We start from the raw sequence: 24,171 nt of genomic DNA, 5'->3' as shown, positions 1-24,171 counted from the left end.
ATAGATCCAGGCTTGAGATTGTTTTATGCTGATTTAATTTTTTAGTTGTCACATATGTTGAAGGAAATATAACTAGGTTTGGTTTTCATTATGACTTGTAATTATAATATTATGTAAAAGAAGAAACAAATTATTATTATTCCTTGCATCATGGGTTTCATGAGCAAGATGTGTTTACCATAGGTCAAAGACTTCTTCTTGATGTCTTTAGGATTTTATGTCTTAACATAAGTATTATAGAAGTCATGTTGTAAAAGATCTATGCTCCAATAACGAGTGTCACTATCCCCTTGCAAGTCAGCTAAGTAAAGACAATGATCTCCTTGTATGATACATCGGCCTAGCTTAAGGCTCTCATGTCGGCCTAATATACCAACGTTGACCTCTATATATAAGAAGTGACGTTGCATTACACCAAGGAGACTTCGGATCATCTCTGAACAAGACAGCGAAGAAGTAGTAACACAATACACAGTGAACGAAAGTGATACATATCTCAGGAAGTCTCGGTGAAGTCTGTCTCTTATATATATATATATATATATATATATATATATCTCAGAAAAGCTCTCGGTGAAGTCTGGATACACATCGTATAGCCCTCGGTGAAGCCTGTATATACACCTATCATCTCTCGGTGGAAGTCTGTCCCAACATCATCAGTATAGCGAAGAATATAACGCACTGTCTCAAGACTGTGTCATAACTTATTCATAGTAAAGTGAAGAACTATGGCAGCCGAAGAATAGAAGCCGAGGACTGTGTCAAGACAACGAAGGTATAAGGAGACCGAAATCTGAAGGAGTGCAGTGACATAAAGATAATAGACTGTGGACTGAAGGCCGAATAGTGTAGGGGATAGTGACAAGCATCTTGGAGGTAATCTTGAGTCAAATTTTGTCAAGGGTCTTGGTATTCATCAACTAAATATCTATAAGAAGAGATTGAAGGGTTTTCCTCTCAAGAGGAGAGGTTTTAGCCCTGGCTTGAAAGCCTAAACATTGTGTCACTGTCTTATTGTTTTGGTTGCTATTTGATGTACTGAACACACACAATAATAAGGATCTAAGATAATATAAGAAGATGTACACAAGTAGTAATCAAGTAAGAGAATTTGTAATAAATAAAATGCCCTTAAATTCTCAACATGGTATTAGAGCTATGGTTCAGTCAAGGGCAGTCAATACAGTGATATTAGGACACCTAATGTAAGGATCAATCCTCTTATGGCATTATCATCTCGGCATACATTTCACAAAGACGGTCAACCCTCTCGGATCAAGTCATAGAAAGGAATTTGGTGCTAATTCAGGTGATATGATCTCGCTGTGAAATCACAGTCTCCCTCCTGGCACTATTTCAAGATTACAGTGAAGCTCTTGATCTGACAATCTCAGCAATACTACATGATCTCATGACTACAATGCGGACCTTTATAATTGGATGACATATCTTAGTGCGGACCTAACAAAGGTTTCACTCTATCTCGACTTATGCACATATCCTCACTTACAGAGATGTCTACTCAGCAAAACTATATCCACAGTTTGATGAAATGGTTATTCAAATATTCTCCATAATGAAATACAGTTCGATGAAGTATTACATAAGCATGGTGATCTCAATACTACTCACGATGCTTAATTATTGAGGATCTTGGGGAAAATGCCATCGTTTGGGTAACTCCATACAAGTCCTCGATACAAGGAGACATTTCTTCTCTGTCTCGACATAAATTATACTTTCAGAAACTCGGGAAAAGAAGGCAAACAGTCTCTCTATACAATGCCTCTCTACACAAAGACATCACTGTCTCGGTACAGTGTCATAACAATATACTTGTCACAGTCTCGGATCTTGAACAGCATGATGCTCAGATCAGAACATAAGTCTCCCTATATCACTATCATAGTTTGGATAATGCTCGATGTAGGTGTTTGCTGATGCACTCCGAGGAATACTGAGTGTGATAAATTCCACTTGTGGGATAGCAGTATCACTAGCATGTCAACAATATGCTCAAATACCTTAAAGATGAATTAGGAGTCAAAATGATCTCAAGGTCACGAAGCAGTTTCAGTAATGTCAAGATCACTAATGTCATGGTGCTAGAAGGTCTCCAAGGAAGTCTTGATAAAAGGATACTAGTGATGGGCAACTCAAGCAAAGGAAGCATCAAGGTGAAGATCTCCTCTTCACATGCCAAGTAAGTATCTTTCATGTTTAATCAATTTTTGGTTTAATGACTTTGTTTTGCAAGGAAATAGAAATACTGGAGGAAAGTCATAGTCCTCATGGAAAAGGTCCTTGCATAGAATAAGGAGGATTGTCATAATCCTCATAGAAAAGAGAAGTCATTGATGTCTATGGAAAGGTCTCTGAAAGTCAAGCAGTGCTTGAATGCATCAAGAGACTCATAGGATTCATATGAAATCACTCAAAGGTCCTCCCATGCCTATGTAGCAGAAGAGGAGACATAAAGAGATATATGAAATGCTAGAAGATATATTCTTTGAAATTATAGTAAAGAAGGTCACATCACTTAGACCTACACAAAAGAAATGGTATCTAAGAACAAAGGAATATCTTCATGAGATCTCAATTGGGAGATCTAGGAAAGATGATAAGAAGGGTACCTCATTCAACAATTTGTGGTCTCTATAGAGAAAGAATGTGAATAGAAGCTCATATCGCTAGAAAGATGGAGGAAGCTGAAGAAAAGGGCCAAAGAAAGAGGGAGCAACAAATCTCTCACAAAAAGGGGTCCTACCATAAGTTCCTAAATCTTTAGATATGACCATAAGATTAAGATGCATCGTAGCATCATGAAAGTATTAGGAGCAAGAGCTCGTGGCATCACCATGGGAATCATGAAGAACAAAATCCATGATAGTCAAACATGAAGGACATAACTCTTGGAAACCTCATTAGACATTGAAGGAAAGAAAGAAGTCATCCAAGACAAGTCTCATCATACATCAAGTCAAAAGGAAACATCTGCTAGATGAGGATATACAAGATCCTCAAGATTCTCTGATAGAATCCTAATCGAAGGATTCACTAATCTAGAGAGAAAGCAAGTGTTTCATCAAGAACTCCAACTCATGGAATTCATGGATGATGTCATGGTGACATAAGAAAAGAAGCAGAAGTAGATCAAGGGGTTGAAGTCACTTCAATCAAGGAAGCTGCTAGAAGGAGCCTAGATGACCTAATGGTAAAATAAGGTATGCATACTTATGTTTAAATTTTATAATGTCATGTCATATGGTTGCAAATAATGTGGATCGTTACTTCTATCTTAAGAAGCATGATCGAGGGAAAAGGATCTCCTCCTTTGAAAGGATGCAGAAAGGCATAAGTCACACTAGATGAAATCAACATAATATGTTTTCATATAAAGTATGAGTGTTGGGTCCCTATAATACTAGTAATTACCCCATTACTATTGTAGTTGCGTCCCTTATTAATATTGTTGTGCCCCTATTATCCCCATATGTTATTAATGTGCCCCATAGAATCCCTCTACTGTTATTTTTGTGGCTTTATATTATTATTGTTAGGTCAGCTGGGTTATATTGTGACTCCTTAGACTCTTATATATAGAAAGGAGGTTTTGTCATTTGAATCATCCAAGAATTGTTTATTTATGTAATGTAAAGGAGGTTGCCCCCTCGAAGAGGCTAAATTTTAAGGCGTTGATCTATCTTTTCTATCTTTTCTTGAGCTGGTTTCATAACATTTGGTATCAGAGCTTTAGATTCTAGGGTTTCGCTACTCCAAACAGGTCATCGTGGCATTTTCGCTATAACTTTTTTTCTGCGACGTTTCAGAAGTTGCAAAAAAACCCCATTTTAGAAGAAATCGCACTGAACCTCAGGTTCGAATTTCAGAGCTTTTCGCGCTAAATTTGCAGAGATATGATCTGAGGAAGTTGGTCTTTTTGCAGACTCCTGAAATATTCCAAACAGGTGACCTGGGGAAAATCATCATAACTTTCTCTCTGGGGATCGGATTGAAATTTCGTAAGAAGGTACAAAAAGAGGACGGACTGTAGTTTCTTGTATGCATCTTTCAAATCCAAAGGTCGAAATAGTGACTCGTGGCACGTCGTACAAGTTCGCTCTACTGAACTAGTCTATAATCAAGTCACTGTGGGAGATTTCGCATAACTCTTCCTTGGAGAATCCAATTTGGGTCAGATTTGTGGCATTGGAAAGAGGACACATAGGGCTACTGCAGGTCACAAATTCAGAACTAGATGATCGAAAAGTACAGAGATACATCAGAGGCAATATCGAGCTCCTACAAAGTGAAAAAAGGTGTGTAGATTTTCTTAAATTTTTGCGTAAGCTTGGTTTGAAAATTTATTGTGAAGGAATTCAAAGGGCATAGTAGAGCATTATTATCGGTAACTGATGCCCCGAGGAAAGACAATGCAAACACCTAGTAAGGAACCTGAAAGCTCTAGCATGACTCATGAAGAAGAGGAAGAAATGCTACATGATATATCAAAATTACAAGAATAAGTGCACCAAATGTCACTGTCACAAAAGCTAACAGAAGGTAAGATAAATGGCGTGGAAGCTAAGATGAATGGCATGGAAGCTAAGATGGACAACTTGAAGATAGCAACTTCAGGTTAGCAAGAAAAATGGAAAGCAAAATTATGGCAACTAGGAAGCATACCACTCACAACTATAAATATGGAAGTGTGGTTGCTCCTAGTCTTCCACAACCTATAAGGTTGACACCACAACAATTGGAAGAAAAAAGAGCAAAAGGGCTTTGTTATAGTTGTGATAACAAATACACTAAAGGTCATAAGTGTGCTGAGAAGAAATTATTCTACATAGATTGTGAAGAGGAAGAAGAAAAGGAGCAAGAAAGGTCAAAAGAAGAGGATATACTCCAGGAACAAAGCCTAGATAAAGAAGAAATGAATCTGACCATATCTTGTAATGCATTGGCGGGAATTACCACTCCTCAAACCATCAAGATAGAAGGACAAATCAAGAAGAAAAAGGTACTAGTGTTGATTGATTCAGGAAGTACCCACAATTTTATTCATTGTAAGGTAGCAAAAGAATTGAATTGCTTCTTATACCCAGCACCAGAGTGTCAAGTGATGGTTGCAAATGGAGGAACAATAAATTGCTCTGGAAAGTGCCATAATATCAAGCTATCGATGGGAGAATATGTATTGACTAGCCCAATGCTTTCCATTCCAATGGGAGGTGCTGATGTTGTACTAGGAGTACAATGGCTACAATCCTTGGGTACAATAGCTTTCGATTTTCAAGAACTTTTCATAAAATTTTCCGTGGAAGGAAAGGAAGTTGAATTAAGGGGTATTGCAGGGAAACTGGGAAAGATAATTATCTCTAATGGTATGACAAAGCTTCTCAAAAAGGAACAAAGGGGTGTAATTGCACAATTATGTTCGCTAGATGTTTCCACATTGCAATCATCTATTTCTCCAGATCTCCAAAAAGTCTTGGACAATCATTCCAAGGTATTTGAGACTCCCAAAGGTCTCCTACCTATTCGTGATCATGATCATGCTATTCATTTGATTCCAGGAAGTGTTCCTCCAAACATCAGGCCGTACAGATATCCCTATGCCCAAAAGAGTGAAATTGAACGTATGGTTGCAGAAATGCTAGAGGCTGGTATAATTCAACCGAGTCAAAGTTCTTTCTCTGCTCCAGTAGTATTAGTGCACAAGAAGGATGGATCATGGTGCATGTGTCCGGATTATAGGGAGCTCAACAAGCTCACTATTAAAGATAAGTTTCCCATTCCCATCATTGATGAATTGCATGGATCAATTTACTTCACCAAGTTGGATCTTCGTTCAGGATATCATCAAATCAGAATGAAGACTGAAGACATTCTGAAAACAGCATTTAGAACTCATGAGGGTCATTATGAATTTTTGGTCATGCCTTTTGGCCTTACCAATGCACCTTCAACATTTCAAGGTTTGATGAATTCCATTTTCAAACCATTCCTTAGAAAATTTGTGTTAGTATTTTTTGATGATATACTAATCTACAGCAAGTCTTGGAAGGATCATGTTGAACATGTTGACAGGGTGCTACAACTATTGGAGGAGAAACAATTATATGCAAAAAGATCCAAATGTTTGGAATATCTGGGTCATATTGTATCTCATGAAGGAGTTAAGGTAGACCCTAGCAAAATTAAAGCCATTAAGGAATGGAAAATCCCCACATCCATAAAGCATCTGCGAGGATTTCTCGGGTTGACAGGGTATTATCGCAAGTTTGTTAAGAATTATGGGAGAATAGCAGCACCTCTAACAACATTATTGAAGAAAGATGCATTTTCATGGACTCCAGAAGCACAAGGCCTTCGAACATCTTAAAGAGGCAATGTGCCAAGCACCAGTCTTAGCTACACCGAACTTCACAAAAACCTTTATTGTGGAATGCGATGCTTCAGGAAATGGAATTGATGTTGCTTTAATGCAAGATGAAAGACCCATTGCTTTTGAAAGTTGTCCAATCAAGGGAAAGTTTTTACACAAAGCTATTTATGAGAAGGAAATGTTGGCAATACTCCATGCACTTAAGAAATGGCGACCCTACCTAATGGGAAGACACTTCAAGGTAAAAATGGATCATGATAGCCTTAAATACTTTTTAGAACAAAGATTATCCTCTGAAGAGCAACAAAAGTGGGTCACAAAGATGTTGGGTTATGACTTTGAAATCATCTACAAAAAAGGGAAGCAAAATGTGGTGGCAGATGCACTCTCAAGAAAGGATGAGGATGTGGAAGCATTGTTGTGCGCCATTTCTATTATCCAATCAGATTGGATAAACGAAGCAAGGGAGGAATGGAAGAATGACGAAGTATGGGCACTTATTTGAAAGTTACAACAAGATTCCAGTACGTCTGATACATTTAGCTGGCAAAATGATTCATTATGGTACAAAGATCGCTTATACCTCTGTAATAATTCCCAACTAAAACAAAATATTCTTATGGAATTGCACACTTCTCCCTTAGGAGGGCACTCAGGATTTTTAAAAACTTACCACAGGGTTAAGAAGGAATTTTTTTGGGATGGCCTTAAATCGAATATTCAAAAATTTGTGGCGGAATGTTTGGTTTGCCAACAAAATAAAGTTGAAACAATTAAGACACCGGGTCTATTACAACCTTTATCCATTCCAAGCCAACGTTGGGAGGAGGTTTCAATGGATTTTATCACAGGTTTACCCAAGTTTGAGGGAAAGAGTGTCATCATGGTGGTAGTTGACAGACTTACCAAGTATGCACACTTTTGTGCATTATCACATCCATTTAAAGCCAGTACGGTTTCTACTGCATTTATGGAAACAATTCAAAAGCTACATGGAAACCCAAAGATTATTGTAAGTGACAGAGATCCCATTTTCACTGGAAATTTTTGGACAGAATTATTTTCTTGTCTTGGTACTCAGTTAGCTCATAGCTCATCTTATCATCCTCAATCTGTTGGGCAAACTGAGATAGTAAACAAATGTTTGGAAGGATATCTTCGTTGCTTTGTATCTGATAAACAGACACAATGGGTCAAATGGTTGCCTCTGGCTGAATGGTGGTATAACACTTCCTTCCATACAGCAACAAAAATGACTCCATTTATGGCACTTTATGGATATCAGCCACCATCCATCACATCATATTTAAGAGAAAATTCTAAGGTTCAAGCAGTGGAACATCACATCGAACATCAACAACAAGTCCTCCAACTCTTAAAGGATAACCTCGTGTTGGCACAGAATAGAATGAAACAACAGGCAGATCAACATCGTAGCAAAAGAAGTTTTGATGTAGGTGATTGGGTATTCCTACGGCTACAACCATATAAGCAAATGTCCCTCAAGCAAGCTAAGAAGGATAATAAATTATCACCAAAGTATTATGGTCCGTACAAGGTGTTGCAAAAGATTGGTACTATGGCATACAAATTGGAGCTTCCTGCAGCTTCTCGATTGCACCCAGTTTTCCATGTTTCATGATTAAAGAAGGTTATAGGCGACAAGCTCCCAGTTCAAACAATATTGCCAGAACTTGACGAGGAAGGAAAAATTATATTGGAACTGGAAGCATTCACAGAAACAAGAACTCGACAGCTACGAAATCGATCAATTTCAGAGTATCTTATCAAGTGGAAGAACTTATCCGCTGAAGATTCCACATGGGAGGATGAGAATTTTATACAAAAACATCCAGCACTACTCAAGTGTTGAGGACAACACTTTTTTTGAAGGAGAGGGGCATGTTGGGTCCCTATAATACTAGTAATTACCCCATTACTATTGTAGTTGCATCCCTTATTAATATTGTTGTGCCCCTATTATCCCCATATTGTTATTACTGTGCCCCATAGAATCCCTCTATTGTTATTTTTGTGGCTTTATATTATTATTGTTAGGTCAGCTGGGTTATATTGTGACTCCTTAGACTCCTATATATAGAAAGGAGGTTTTGTCATTTGAATCATCCAAGAATTGCTCATTTATGTAATGTAAAGGAGGTTGCCCCCTCGAAGAGGCTAAATTCTAAGGCGTTGATCTATCTTTTCTATCTTTTCTTGAGCTGGTTTCATAACAATGAGGTGGCTGACTACGATTACAGAACTCTCATTAGAAACCCCGAAGAATGAAATGTGTGAGAAAGGAAGAGATCATGAGCTATGCAACCATGATGAAAGCAATCAACATCCAAAGACCAAGAAGAGTTGACTAGGAAATCTCCCGAAAAGATATGAAGACTATGATGGAAGTCTGGAAAAGATAGAAACCCTTGACAACATATATCTTTGGGAAGATGTGTCAACATGAATGCAGGATGCTGATATCTACAGAAAGATGTCATGATGAAGAGCCACCTAGTAAGGTATGATTTGATTTAATGATATTTTGATTTCTTGAATAATATCTAGATAAGTTCATGCAGGGCTACTTACAAGTACAACTAGCATTCATGTGATGAATGGAAGAAGCATGATGAGAAAGAAGTAGTCATATGATGAAGGTTCCAGATATGAAGAAGGCCACTTTCCATGAAGAAAGGAATGACATGATGAACTAAGGAGGAGAGTCATTGATTATTGTTGCCCTACGAGGAAGAAGCTCAACCAATTTTCATGACATCAAGGAGAGAAGTTGATGAAGCAACTAAAGGACCCATGAAGAAGAAGTTGCTGATGTATAGAAGAGTCCCTTGTTAAGAGGGAGCTCCGACAAATCCCTAATTAATCGGAAGCTTGGATTGAGTCACTCCTTATTAAAATGGAGTGATAGATGTGTTTTTCATTTCATGTGTCATGCACTCGACCAAGACTAATAGCCATGAGTCTCAGTGAAGGCCATGAATGGAAACGTAGGCATATGATAGACATAATTTCTTGTCTTCACTAGGGAAGAAGGAATGGAGGATTGGGTAATCATCTGGCATCTGATGCTCTTTGAGGGTGTGTAGGGCATCCAAGATAAGAGTAGGCAAGAGGACTGATATTCTTTGAGGGCTAAGAAACCAAGATAAGAATAGTCCTTGAAGGTCATACTCAGTGAACACCCGGGTGGGTATGTATCTTGAGAGACAATGATGGAGGTGTCTACCATCGTCGGTTTCACCAACATTGTGCTCCAATCTATTAAGAGATAGAGTTGTTAGTCAAGGCCTTGGTATGTGAAAATGTTGGTTATAACGATGCTATACAGATGGATTACTAGTCCGACTCTTCTTATGATATCTCTTTAGTGTTGAATAGCCTTGTACCATTTAATGAATACCTCCCTAGTTAAGAGGGAGTGTTGAAGAAAATGTAACTAGGTTTGGTTTTCATTATGACTTGTCATTATAATATTATGTAAATGAAGAAACAAATTATTATTATTCCTTGCATCATGGGTTTCATGAGCAAGATGTGTTTACCATAGGTCAAAGACTTCTTGATGTGTTAAAATTGGCAACTAGGGCCAAACTCCATGTGGGTCTACTTATTCATGGCAACTAGTATTTTTCTTGGATTCCTCTTGTCGAGAGGTGTAGGATTGATCTAAAGATCATCCAATTCCGACAAGTATTCATGGAGATATTAATTTATTTGTGTTATGGGACAATTCGTCAAGGTCGGCCAACAACCAAATTACTCCCACTTGTCCTCCACGTTTTAGTATAAATAGAGATGCCTTGCAAGTCATTTTAGACTCACCTCTTGTGTTCTCTTCTCTCCACTGTTTTGGGTTTCAGTGTAAGGGGAAGTCCCCAAGAGGATACACTGTCCTAAGAAGAGGTCTACCATGCCCTAAACCACAATCTGAAAGGGACTAGGACGCAGTGCCAGTCATACAAGGTATCGTTGTACGAGAATCCACACTCTTGTCTCATTTCAGTCATTATAGGGTGGCAGGGAGGTGCTAGGCTGGAGCATGAAATTGCCTACAGGTTGGAACCTTTGAACACTTCAGGGTGGTAGGTTGGTCTAGGATGTTGGGGCATCCATTTAGTTGACTACTGAAGAAACCAAGGCGTTGGGGTGTCCTTCCAGTGGGCGCTGGAGAATGGCTTTCTAGAATTCTAGGAAGTTGTTTCTTTCATTTTAGTTGGGGTTGAAGATTAAAGAATTTATTAGAAAAGCGTTCAATGGTTTTTGACCCGGAGGGCGTTTTCCACCTAAAATTCTTGTGTCTATTGTGTTCCTTATTTACTGTTATTATTGTATAAACATTAATAATAATTAAAGATTAACTAATGCTCTGAAAAGATTTAAAAGTGCTAATTGCTAAGGAACACTGATTCACCCCCCCTCAGTATTTCCAACAAACATCCCAACAAAGACCTAGGGGACAAGAGCACAGACCTAGTCCACTCTTTCTGCCGAGTCCCCCCATTATTCCATGCCTAAGAGTCTCCATAATAAGTAAACTAAAATACTCAATTACTAAATGACAAGGCATACCTTTAGGCTTGGGATGCTCACCTTCGAACATACAATCATGACAGATGAGTAAGGGACCACATGGTTGGCGTAGGTGGCAGAGAAATGGTACAACGAGCTAGTTGGTGGCTGTTGGCTACCAACTGAAGAACATTATGGATAAAAAAATTCTCCTAGGGATATCACCCACAAAGTGGTGGTTAGCAAGCATCTCACAAGATCCTCTGAAAGCTCGGTCCTCCATAAACTTCACGTCTCATCTCACTACAATCTTCCTATTGCTAGGAATGTAGATCCTGTATTCCTTTGAGGTTTTGCTACATCCAACGAGGAACCCCTTCTCTACAATCCGATCTAACTTGGTGCACTTCTCATCTGGCACATGGCAATAAGCAATGCTACTGAAGATCCTTAAGTGACTAACTTTTGGCTTCTTCCATGTGAAGACCCCTTCTGGCGTTTTCTTCCCCAACGCTCTATGAGGAGTCATGTTCTGAATATACATTGTTGTATTACATGCCTCTACCCATAGAAACCTTGGCAGATCCTGATCATTTAACATTGTTTTTGCAGCCGCAACTATAGTTCTATTTTTCTACTCCGCTACTCCATTATGTTGTGGATTGTATGGAGTTGTCCACTCTCTTTTGATGCCTTCCTTTGCACAAAAATCTGTGAAGTCTTTATCAATATACTCTCCACCATTATCTAAGTGAAGTACCTTGATCTTCTTCCCTATCGCATTCTCCATGAGAGCCTTAAACTCTTTGAAACAATCAAAGACCTCATCCTTGGTCTTTAAGAAGTAGATCCAGGTTTTCCTGGAATAATCATCAATAAAGGTGACGAAATATTCGACACCACTGAGAGCTCTATTGGACATTGGGCCACAAATATCTGAGTGTATAAGTCCTAACATGTCATTTCTCTCCTGTCACTTCTTGGGAATGTTGCCTTGGCATATTTCCTAAGCACGCACCCTCTACACACATCATCGTGTTCCGTGTCAAGTTCTGGAACACTTGTTACTGTCTCTTTGAGCATTTTGAGTGCTCCATGATGTAAATGTCCCATTCTCCTGTGCCATAGCTCATTCATTTCCTTCCCACTACTATTGTCACTGCTTACCAGTGCCATTGGAGAATTGAGCTGCAACCTACACAACCTATTGCTTCAAACTCCAATCTTTCTTACCCTCCAACTCAGATGTTTGACAAACACCTCCTTCCCTACGAAGTGGACATTGTATCCCTTATCCTATAGCTGGGATACTGAAATTGGGTTCATACCCAATCCCACAACATGCAATACATCTGTAGGGTTGGTACTTGCTCCCGACTCCCTCTGAAAATCGATGGTACTTCTTCTCACTGGAGTACACTTCGTTTTGTTTCCCATTGTAATCTGGAAGTCCATCTGCTCCTCATTGTAGCTAGAGAAATATTTTCTAACCCCTCTCATGTGAACTGATGCTCCATTGTCTATATACCAAACACCTTGTGAAGCCGAGTCCGATAAGCAAGCAAATTCGTTCTCCAATCTAGAAGACAACTCTGAAGCCCCTTGAATGTCAAATCGATCCATGGTCATATTGGAGAAATTACTGAAGACAAATCTGTGTGTTATTCCTCTTCCACTCGACATTGATTTTGCTCTAGCAATCTGTTGCAAAACCCTTCATTTTCTACAAAAGAATATGCTCAGCAAAAATTTGAGTTGTTGTTGCTCCCTCTACCTGCTGGAATTGCTCAAACTGGAAAGTTGAATTTTTCTGCAACTCTACACTGAAAAATTGAACTTCCCCTAAGAAACTAGGCCTGCCTGGTTAAGCAATGCGCAGCACCAGAAAATTTCAGCCTGCTGCTTCTTCTGAACAGTGAAATTTTCTTCTTTCACCTTTGAGCTTCCCGACTAATCAATCATGCTCTAATACCATGTGAAAATTTCATTTATTGCAGCGACTGGAAATTATTCTCCTAACTGAAAATTTAATTATGCAATTTATTTGTTACGGAAAACAAGGAATAAAATCACAACTGCAATTTTCACCATAAAAATTTTGCGGAAAATAAAATACTGGAAACTGAGAAATTCTACCACACAAAAATTTTAACACCGTTATTTTGGACAATTGTCCGCGGAAAAACCCAACTCAGGAAAACCGATGCAATAGAGGAGGGTTTTATTATTATTATTATTAATCCAATCTGAGAGAGATACTAGCAAAATTATTGTGAGTATTTTTCCTCACCCCACAGCTGATTTCTATCCCCGAAACTACCTTCCCAGCCTCACGCAAATCCTTCTGCATCAACCTCTGTGTAGAGCTTGCGCAGTGTCTGTTGTAGCTGCACCCGGAAAATTCTGAAGTCAACAACTTTGTCTTGTGAAAATTTCTGAATCTACACATCAGAAATCCTACTGCAATACCTGGTTTATCATCTCCTACTTGTTTTTCCATTCAACAAGTTATTTAATTATTTAGACACTGATGAAAAACACTATTGCAAACTAAACTGACATATAGATCATAAACTCAAATAGATATGAGACAAACACACAAGGGACACCGCTATTTTGGACAAACATCCCTGAAAAAACCCAATGTGGTAAAAACGGTGCAGCAACTCTGAGGGTTTTCTATTATAAGCAGTAGTTCTAAATACAACTCTGGATGCCCTCCCGACTATCCAGTTACAGTGATAAAATATACTGGTCGAAACCTAAGTGAGATTACCTCACTTCACCCGGCAAAATCTCTCTGATCTGGCAACTGGACTGACTATCCCCAACTACAACTGCGCTGCCCCTTCGCAGTAGCTGCATGGGCCTGCATGGAGCACTCTGAGACACTGCGTCAACTCTGTGCTGCCTCCTCTACCTCCTAGAGCTCTGACGTCAGCCTTCTCGGCTGATCCTGCTACTCCCTGGCTGAATTCAGACTTCTGTAGGAGGACAACTCTCCCCTGCGCTAGCACTGCGTCAAGCAATGCGTGGGCTCTCCTGGCCCAATGTCAACCTCCCTGGTCTGCGCTGCCTCCTCTGGCTTATCTCTACCTCTCTCTGTTGTGTATTCGGGATCTCGGAGAAGATCCTCCAACCCCAACTATCACTGCCCCTTTGTTGCAACTAAGATCACCAGTTCGATTTTCTCAGCAAACCATGCCCCAGAAAAATCAACCTTATTTTATCACTTGGTGTGTCTCCAACTGAGCCTCAAGCCTCCTCTTATACTTTTCCTGTTGATGAATCAACGGTCGAGATTAAGTCCCTAATCAATGACTAAGATTAAAACAGACTTGATCCACGTCACTTAGAAGTTTCTCGCCCATATTCTTATTAATACCCATTAATATTTTTATTTTCCTAAGTTTAGACTTAGGAACACATTAAAAATATTAATTATTTTAATAACTCACCATCCGGATGGAATTTCTCCAAACGATTTCTGGGCCTTGGAGACCTTATGTATTGTAGCCCCTCCACAAAATTTCGAAGCTAGAACACATCCGATGCTACCCAAAATCAACACTCCCTCTTAGCGAGGAATGTGCTCTAGCAATACATCTCAATAGAAGTATTACGTTGATCCACTGTATCGGTCCTCTGTCTTGCTGATGCTTGGCCTACTGCCCTTCATCCACTGCATTGCTGCATCCTGCACTATTGCCTGTGACTTTGCCACTGTCACTGCTACATCTGTACTGTAGCTCCCTCTCAAAATGTCGCATCATGCTTCCCATAACACTACCACTACTAACTGTTGCACTGCAACTCAGTTACTGAGAAGTAAGTAACTGAAACTTCACCCAAAAACTGACATGCTAGTCAGTATGGATGCCTCGTGATGCTGAAGCTACCTATGTTGCTAATATGCGTTGACCCTCTGCTGCTTCCGCGCTGTTGCAATCTACTCCGTGCCTCTCGCACTACTACAACATTCACTGCATTGCTTCAGACTCTGGCACTTTAGTTCTGCAACTGTTGCTCCATCATCCCTCGCACCAACTGACTCCCGTCATTCTGCTACTGTTGTTAAGGGCTCTCATAGCCGTATGTGATCCAAGAGTTTGGGCACCTCAAGGATCCTGCCCTCGTGTAGTCCTCCCGACTACAGCTTGATGTCGCCCCACCTCTTCTCTAGAGGTGCATGAGCACTCTTAGCACAATCCTCATCATCATCCTCCTTGTTAGCTTTCACTGGAGCAGCCTTCGAGTCAAAAGCCTCTTCCTTGCCCTTCTTCTGGGGGCACTGAGTGGCAAAATGTCCTAGTTCACCACACTTGAAGCATCTGACCTTGGATATATCCTTTTTCTTCCTTTTCTGCTGCCCATGTTGTCCCGATGATGTGAGAGCTGCATCCTCCTCCTCCTCCTTCTTGACCCAAGCTCCTTTGCCGCTACTTCTTGCCTTGGTCAGCCTCCTAATCTCTTCCTGTCGAAGAGCTACCACATTTCCTCCCAACTGGGGAGAGAATCTCTACCCAAGATACCCTGGACAAATATCTCCCAGTCTTCGGTGACTGCATTCAAGGCAGTCCTGACCATGAATTCAAGTTCTCGTGTAGACCCCACAAAAGTCAACTAGTCTCGAATCCCTTGCAACCTCTGAAGGAAGGGATCGATCTCTTCTCCCTTCTACATCTAGTACTGTCTTAGTTGATTCTCCAATAGCATCATCCGTTGAACGAAAGTCCCCTGGTACAAGGTGGTCATCGTCTCCGACATCTCCCTTGATGTTTCCTTCTCAGCAATGTGTGGGACTACATGATCTTTGACCCCGTCTAGAATCATGCATTTAGCCTTCGCCTATAGGCCTCCTCGTACTTCTGTAGCGGATCAACATCGATCGGAACAACAACTACCTTCATCGCATAGTCCTTGATGTGATTCTTGTCTAGGACTGCCAGGATCTTGGCCTTTCATATGACAAAATCAGATGCTCCATCCAATCTGTCCTGATCCCTCGGTCCATTGACTGCCATCTCTACTCAAAAATATAGGATTGGTTCTTTTCTCCCTCTCCTGTTGTTAATCCAGCAAAACTCAGATCTAGATTTCTTCGACGCTAGAAATCCTTTAAGGAACGAGCTCCTCTAGACTCCCTCCGAGTCTTGATTTCCTTCACGGAAATCCTTGGGCCAAATGTCGAATCACTCCTCTCCAATCCTCCTTTCCTGCTGCAACCTAAATCTAGATTTCTTTGGCTAGAAATTTGTCAAGGCAATGACTCCCTCTACCTCGGCTTTGTCTCCACAGACATTGTTCTGCACCAACAGCAACAAGTCCCACCAGCTCCATTGATCAAATCTGCTCTACTCCTCCAGCCCCGACAATTGACTGATTTGAGCTTCTCAAGCTCTGCTCTAGCCCAGAGAGCTGACGCAGACACTGTGTGAGCTCCTCTCGGGTTCTACGTCACCCTCTACAAGCTCGAAATGCTAACGTAGGCACTGCATGAGCCTCTTTGTGACTCCTTCAGCTTCTCCTCTACCTCTGAAACAACGTTGTCACTCAGGACAACGGCTTCTCTACAGCAAATTCACTGGATCTCCTGGCTAATGTCTTCAGTGTCCAATGATCTACAATGCTCTGATACAATATGAAAAATGCTAAATCTACACATCAGAAATCCTACTGCAATCACTAGTTTATCATCTCCTACTTGTTTTTACATTCAACAAATTATTTAATTAGTTAAACACTGATGAAAATCACTACTGCAGACTACACTGACATACAGATCATAAACTGAAATAGATACGAGACAAACACACAAGGGACACCGTTATTTTTGGACAAACATCCTCGAAAAAACCCAATGCAGGAGAACCAGTGCAGCAGCTCTAAGGGTTTTCTATTATTAAGCAGTAGTTCTAAATACAACTCTAGATGCCCTCTCGACTATCCAGTTACAGAGATAAAATATATTGGCAAAAACCTAAGTGAGATTACCTTAATTCACCAGGCAAAATGTCTCTAATCTGACAACTGGACTGACTATTCCCAGCTACAACTGCACTGCCCCTTCGCAGTAGTTGCGTGGGCCTGCGTGGAGCACTCTGAAACACTGCATCAGCTCTGCGCTACCTCCTCTGCCTCCTGGAGCTCTAACGTTATCCTTCTTGGCCGATCATGTTGCTCCCCAGCTAAATTCAAACTTTTGCAGGAGCACAACTCTCCCTTGCGCTAGCACTGCGTCAAGCAATGTGTGGGCTCTCCTCGCCCAGCGTCAACCTCCCTGGTCTACGCTACCTCCTTTGGCTTGTCTTTGCCTCTCTCTTCTGTGTATTGGGGTCCTGTAGAAGATCTTCCAACCCCAACTATCCCTACCCCCCTGCTGCAACTTAGATCACCAGTTTGATTTTCTCAACAAATCACGCCCCAGAAAAATCGAACTTATTTTATCACTTGGTGTGTCTCCAACTAACCCTCAAGCCTCTTCTTATACTTTTCCTGTTGATGAAACAACGACCGAGATTAAGTCCCTATTCAATGGCTAAGATTAAAACAAACTTGATCCTCGTCACTTAGAAGTTTCTCACCCATATTCTTATTAATACCCATTAATATTTTTATTTTCCTAAGTTTAGACTTAGGAACCCATTAAAAATATTAATTATTTTAATAACTCACAATTCGGGTGGAATTTCTCCAAACGATTTCTGGGTCTTGGAGATCCTATGTATTCTAGCCCCTCCACAAAATTTTGGAGCTAGAGTACATCCAATGCTACCCAAAATCAACATGTCTGTCTCTCACTCTGGAACTAATTCACTGGATCATCTAACCAAAATCTCGACCTCCAACTACTGAATCACTAGCTCCTCCAGCTAGATCAAACTATACTATTGCTATGCTTGCGTAGTCTTTACGCAAATCCTCTGGGAATTCTACACTCCCTCTCACTGCCTCTTCTGGAACTAAAAGACTTCCTCCAGAAATGTTGTTGACCTCCTCTACGACTTGCTACTCACCCTCTAGCTTAATCTTCTTTGCTAGAACTTTGCTATTGAGAAAATCAAACTTCCTGGGCAACTGAGTATCTGCATTGTTGTGTTCTCCATCTACCCATCGACCTCTTCTTATAATCCTCAGTTGGACCTCCATCGACCAAGATTAAAACTTAATCAATGGCCCAGATTAATTCCCTATCGATCTGTGTGAGTTTCTAGATGATTCACACCTTATCTCAATTAATTCTAATTAATTAACCAGATTTCCTAAATTTAGACTTAGAAAATATTTAAAAAATAGGCTAATAATCTAATTGAGACACTTCTAGGTGGAATTTCCAGAAACGATTTCTGAGTTATGGAGATCTCATGTGTTTTATCCTCTCCACAAAATTTCGAGACTAGAACACCTTCGATGCTACAGAAACTAACACTAAGGGCATATTAATACTTCATACTAGGATCACCTTCAAATATCTAACCAGACCAAGTCTCATAAAGGTGTTCGTTACCTTTGCAGGGGTGGCTAAGTAGTCAACCCTCTTAGGTTCTTGTAACCCCAAGGGGAGGCGGCATTTCCAAAGTTAACCTTTCAATCATTAGGTTTTGGTGTAAGTGGCAATGGAGGGGAAAGACTTCATAGTCAAGGGACTAGCTAGTAGGAGTCCAAATCCTGAGTGTATAGATGTAATGGAGGCAACAATTGTGGATGCATGAGTTACCTTGCTTGGCCTAATTTTTCCACCCCTTTGGTGCGCCTTTTACGTCTTTTTTATAATGCTTTGTATTACAATGCATAGTTCAAGGATCAAAGCTTGTTCTTTATGATATAGCATTTAATTTACCCCTTAAGAAGAGGCAACTTATCACTCATTAGGGTTGGTACATGCAGAGGTTTATTTTGATGAGATGGAGCATCAAGTGCTCAGGAACCAAGTGATAGCTAATGAGGAGGGCAGGGCTCATGTTAAACTTTTTCCCATGTGCTAACTTACATCTGGGGCATCTTTTGCATTTTGATTTTTTTTTCTTTCATTGTGGTCATATTATGTTTTTCCATTCTTTTAGCTGCATCAACCTCCAGGGAAATATTTTTCCGACCCAACTCAAGGATGTGTATAAGACACTGCCAAATCCCAATGAGACAATGACAAGTTAGACCTTAAAAATGAAGATGGTATAAAAGGCTTGTAATGTGACATGGAAGGTGTTAAGTGGTATAATGGAGAATGAACACGCTACTTCAATCCAAGTTTTCCAAGTAGTGCTCCTCCTATAACCCTAAGGCCTTAATAGAGGTCCCACTGGACTAGGGCTAAAGATTACCCCATGGATAAGGTGAGAGGAAAAATTTATAGTCGAGATCATTTAATCATCCAGATCACCCCTTTATCCACACTAAATGCCCAAAACATTAAGTAAAAGCACCCGATTGCAAAATGATCAAAGTACTTGTTGAGTGGTAGCCCACCTTCATTCAAGAGATATGTCGTATGGCGAGAGATATAGTGACTAGTGCAAATGGTGGAGGAGCTGGCATATCATCATCATCAAGCTAATGTGTCAGGTTGCTGGCTAGCAAACTGTCCAAAATAGGAGAAAAATTTGTCTCCTAGCGGGTTACCCACTAACAAGTCATCAAGCTAATGTGTCAGGCTGTTGGCTGGCTAGCTGTCCAAAACATGAGAAAAAATTGTCTCCTAGCAGGTTACCCACTAACAAGTACCTCTCTGGGTACCCCATATTATCCTCCCTAGGTACACTACAATCAGCCCTGTACAACTGCCATTTGCATTTTCCGGTAATGGGCCATATTTGAAGTTTTGCATTTGATAATGCAGTGATCATTGTTAATGTTATTCCTTTCCCATATTGATACTATACTTGCTACCTTCAAAAGAATGACTTTGATTTTGAAGGGAGAAATTCAACATATATAAGGTTTTCCAATTTACTATAAACATTTGAGGCGTTAGTCAAGCTAGTTGCTTGAAGAAAATTACAAAAGCTTAAATGTATTGGCTCCATTTAAACTTAGTCGAAAACTTGAACATATTAAGATTCAGGTCCTCATTAATAGGATTTTCTACATGTTGATCACCATGGTCTGATCACTACTTTGCAACCACACAACAATCATTGGTAGCCACTCTATAACACAGAACTCTAAGATAGGGAACTAGGATGTTCAAACAACTCACCAATTCCGATTTCATAAAGGAAAGATTCAGCACACAAATCTCTCAAGACCATGTTAAAAACTTAAAAGAATATCAGGGCATGTACACATCTAGAAACTGAAGAAATATCCATCTGAAACAATGTTGTTTTCTATCACAAGTTCGATACTATTAGCAAAGGAAATTCGATGACATAAGTTGCATGTTTTCTCATTCTAACATTACAAAAGACCTATGTTGTTGGATCCAACATAGGAAGGGTGAAGATTGGCGATTTCGCGGATCTGAATAGGATCCGGATCCAGATCCACCAAAATACAGCTTAAATACAAATGACTGCAAATTTGCGGCTTTAGGAAACGTCTCATTCTCGGACGAAACAGATCTCAAGCTAGTTTCGCAGGTTGTTGGAACCGCCAAAATGGGTTTGTTGACCTCTACCGGTCAACTACCCATGCAGTACACCCCCTTTTTCTTTGCAAGAAAAGGGCAGCACCTGATCAGCGTGTCCGTGCCATCCAGCAGTCATCAGCAGCTTGATCAATCTAATTGTAAACCCAGTCTGCATGTATTAATTGTAAATAATCTTAGCAGATATGAGTCGTGTATGTGAATTGCCTAGGTGGACCTAACTTTCTAGTGGTAATCTACGTCCCGGAAGGTTTTTTGTCTCACCGATCCATGGATCGGCAGAGTTTTCCTTCAAACCTGACCCCAAAGCCGGGATGGATTTTGTCATTGGAATTTTAGGAGAATCCTAGTGTGTTGATCTGCTAGATTATAGTTGTGTCGCAGAACTGGGAGATTTGTGAGGGTCTATGTTAAAGGGGTTTTTTCCCTTAAGATGTAAATTGTAAAAGTCATGATGTAATGTGTCCTGAGGGTCAAAAAAATGTTTTAAATCCCCTCATGAGTCTTAAGTCCTAGGTCCTAGGTGATGTTTCCGAAGGCTTAGTTTGATGATCCATTTTAAAATGAATTAAGAAATTAAAAAATGAATAAAAATAATAAAAAATAATGAAATAAAAAAAAAATAATAAAACCCTAACTAATAAAATAATAATATTTTAAGTGAATAAATCGACGGATGAGATCAAGAGATGTCTTGATCCTCATCAACGGTCGAGATCATTTCTACATGGATCACTCGAACTAGCCGTTGGGATCATTTCCTTTAAATAGGGTGCTAGGGGTCTTTTCAGATCATCGGATCTGTGGGTCTGGTACTGAAGAAGATCTCTCTTGTAAACTGTTTCTGGTTAATAAAAGAAGACTTTGGGGTCCATATCTTGCTGGTGTTACTCTCTTAAAATGCTGTGAGATTGTTTTAGTTTTCTGCATATGTTATTTTCAGCCATTAATAATAGCTTTTTGTAGAGTATTGTGAGCACAGGTATCTTGTTCACTTGCTGGGGTTTGAGTGCTGTTAGGGTTTCTGAAGTAATGGCAGGTATCTCCATTATTGTTTGAGATCTAGCAGCATTTTTGCCCTCTTTGTTGACGGTTGTTTTGAGCTGTGCAGAAAACATTTTCTGAAGGAATTTTGTGGGCGTTCGGGGAAGTTCTCGGCTGAACCAGCCAACTCCCGCAAGCATTTTTTGTTGAGCCCAGTTGGATTTGATCCTGGGTCTATCATTCGTTTTATCTTTCTAAGTTGCATGAGAGATTTTCTGAAGTTCTTCACAGTGAAAACCTAAAATTTCTGTTCTTTGAAATATTTTCGTGCTTATTGCTGAATCTGGCTGTTAAGGGGCCAAATTTGTAAATTAATCAGCTGTCCTAGGGTTTTAAATTTCTGCTTTACACACAGTTTTCATTAGGGTTTTGTTTTTTGTGTACAGGATTTTCAGTTTTTTTTTGGTCTGAGGCATATATCATCAGTGCTTGGTTTCCTTGCAGTTACCGTCGAAAGCCCTCAGAGATCAATTGTCACACTTCCACTTCTCAGCGTGATCCTGTGTTTTCAAATGCATATTGTACAAAAAGAAAAAGGAGACAGCAAAGGCACTTAGATTTCACTCAAATTTCTCCATTGAAAGCAAAAGCAAAACCGATCCAAGACAGAATTGCTCAGCATTCATCTGCCGTCAAAATCCTTTGCTGCGTTGTGCGTGGAGGTGGATTTGAAGTCGCCAGGGTTACGGTGCCTCTTTTCTTCATCGGCTATGAGCGTATTACTGTTATGTTTGCAAACCCTCAGCTCTGCGTTCAAGTGAAAAGGATTGATATTCGGCGTGAAAGCTCCAGACCCGCGTGCAGCCTGCCAGTCAATAAACGAGGGGATTCAAAGAAAGTTATTCAAAAAATCGATTTCAAATAAGTTTCTGGCCGCCGACAGTCGCAGTGAGAAGCTCAGATCTCAAAATCGAATTCATCCTGTAAAATCTCAGAAACGAGCTGCGCCATCGACTGTGTCTTTTTGGGAGATTTCTCTGTCGTTTATGCTCTTGTGATAACGCCATCGGGCTAGTAAATTCATGTGTTTGGCATGAGGCGGCATCAAGAAGCATTTTTTTTGTCTCATCGTGAATACGACTGCGCTGTTGGCAATCACTCCAAGTCACAGTTTCACTGCATTTTGTCGTCGACCTGCGTGAATCCTTCGAACCCACCTCCGTCTGCAAACCCTCAGGTAAGTATTTTCGAACCGATTCGTCCTTCTATCCGCCGCAATTGTCCATCACGCAGCTCACGTCAGCAGCTAGGGGTTACGTTTTCGTTCAAGCGTTTTTCCTCTTTCAAATAGCTGCATTTGGGGTTTATTACGATATGTATAGACTCGCCACAGGTATCCGCCACAGGTATCGTATTTTTGAAAGACATTTTCGTGGTTATGATAGTTTCAGAGTTTCATTTTCGGTCGATTTAGGGTTTCCATTTACGATTTTTGTTGATATGTTTTGATTCGATGTGCTGCACGCATTTGCATTTAGACGTAGGTTATTTTTTTAGTTTGAAGTTTTATTTTTTAGTTTTCCAAAAAAAAGAAATCAAATAAAAAAAATATATATATGCATATAAAAGATCCGTAGTCTTAGGTTTGGTTAGAATTTTTGTTTAGATTTATATTTTGTTAGATTTTAAATATTTAGATTTTAATTTGATTTTTAGGTTAGTTTAGATTTAAAAAATTTGTATAGTTTTGTTTTATATAGATTTTATGTTTTAGATTTAACTTTAATTAGATTTTAAATTTTGTTTTATTTTGGTTTTAAAATAAAAAAATATAAAAAATAGTAAAAAGTTTTTATTTTTTTATAGTTTAGTTTTAGATTAACCTTTAGATTTCCTTTTTTTATTTATTTAAAATATAAAAAAATTGGAAAATTTTCTTTTTTTCGGATCCAATTTCAGTTGTCTATCATGTTATATCTTTCATGCTGAATTTTCAAGTCGAGATGCGAAATTGATATCTGGTTAATGGTCTATGATTCGTGGTGGTTTAAAGCATTCATTTTTTTTGAAAATTCTCAATTGCTGGATATCGTTTTGGTCATTGTGATTTAGCTGATGATAAATGATTGCTCTTCACGGTTTATGTTTCTACATCATCTAAAAAGTAATCGTTTTAATAACAATCTCTTAAGGCACTGGTCTGCTAAATTAATCAAATCCATCGAGTGCTTTTTATATCGTATCTCGTGTCTCCCAACCAACTGGTCGACAGTTGGTCTCATCATCTCACAGGGACTACCCCCCTTAGCCGCGGGAGACAGGCTTAAACGGAGGGATCGGGGATCAGAGTGACAGCCCCCGGTCTGAGTGTTGTCGTGTCAATCCGCGCGACAACATTTTTTGGCGCCGTTGCCGGGGACGTTGTTTTCTCGGCGTTTCAACGACAATCTTCCTCATTTTTATCTTTTCATCTGGCCCGGCAACGCCAACATTTTTTGGCGCCGTTGCCGGGGATAGAGTTTTTTTGTCCTTGGTGTTTCAACATCTTTTCATCATTCATCGTTCATCTGTCTGTTATTCGTTTGAGCCGGCAACGCCAACATTTTTTGGCGTCGTTGCCGGGGATATTGTTTTCTCGGCGTTTCAACGACTTTTCATTTTTTCTCATTTCTTATCT

At 39.8% G+C, this 24,171-nt stretch overlaps 1 protein-coding gene across 7 annotated transcripts in view; it reads right to left on the bottom strand.

The window, feature by feature from the left end:
• Window positions 1-24,171, bottom strand: part of LOC149185411 (uncharacterized) — a 272,063-nt gene that overhangs the window by 1,038 nt on the left and 246,854 nt on the right. The window lies entirely within an intron of this gene.

The sequence above is a fragment of the Pinus tabuliformis genome, chromosome 3_2 (assembly GCF_031772625.1).
Source record: "Pinus tabuliformis cultivar Carrire ecotype Pingquan chromosome 3_2, CPIR1, whole genome shotgun sequence".
In the NCBI taxonomy this organism is placed as follows: domain Eukaryota; kingdom Viridiplantae; phylum Streptophyta; class Pinopsida; order Pinales; family Pinaceae; genus Pinus; species Pinus tabuliformis.
The sequence above is the reverse complement of the archived record's forward strand: the minus strand, read 5'-3'. Positions and strand labels throughout refer to the sequence as shown.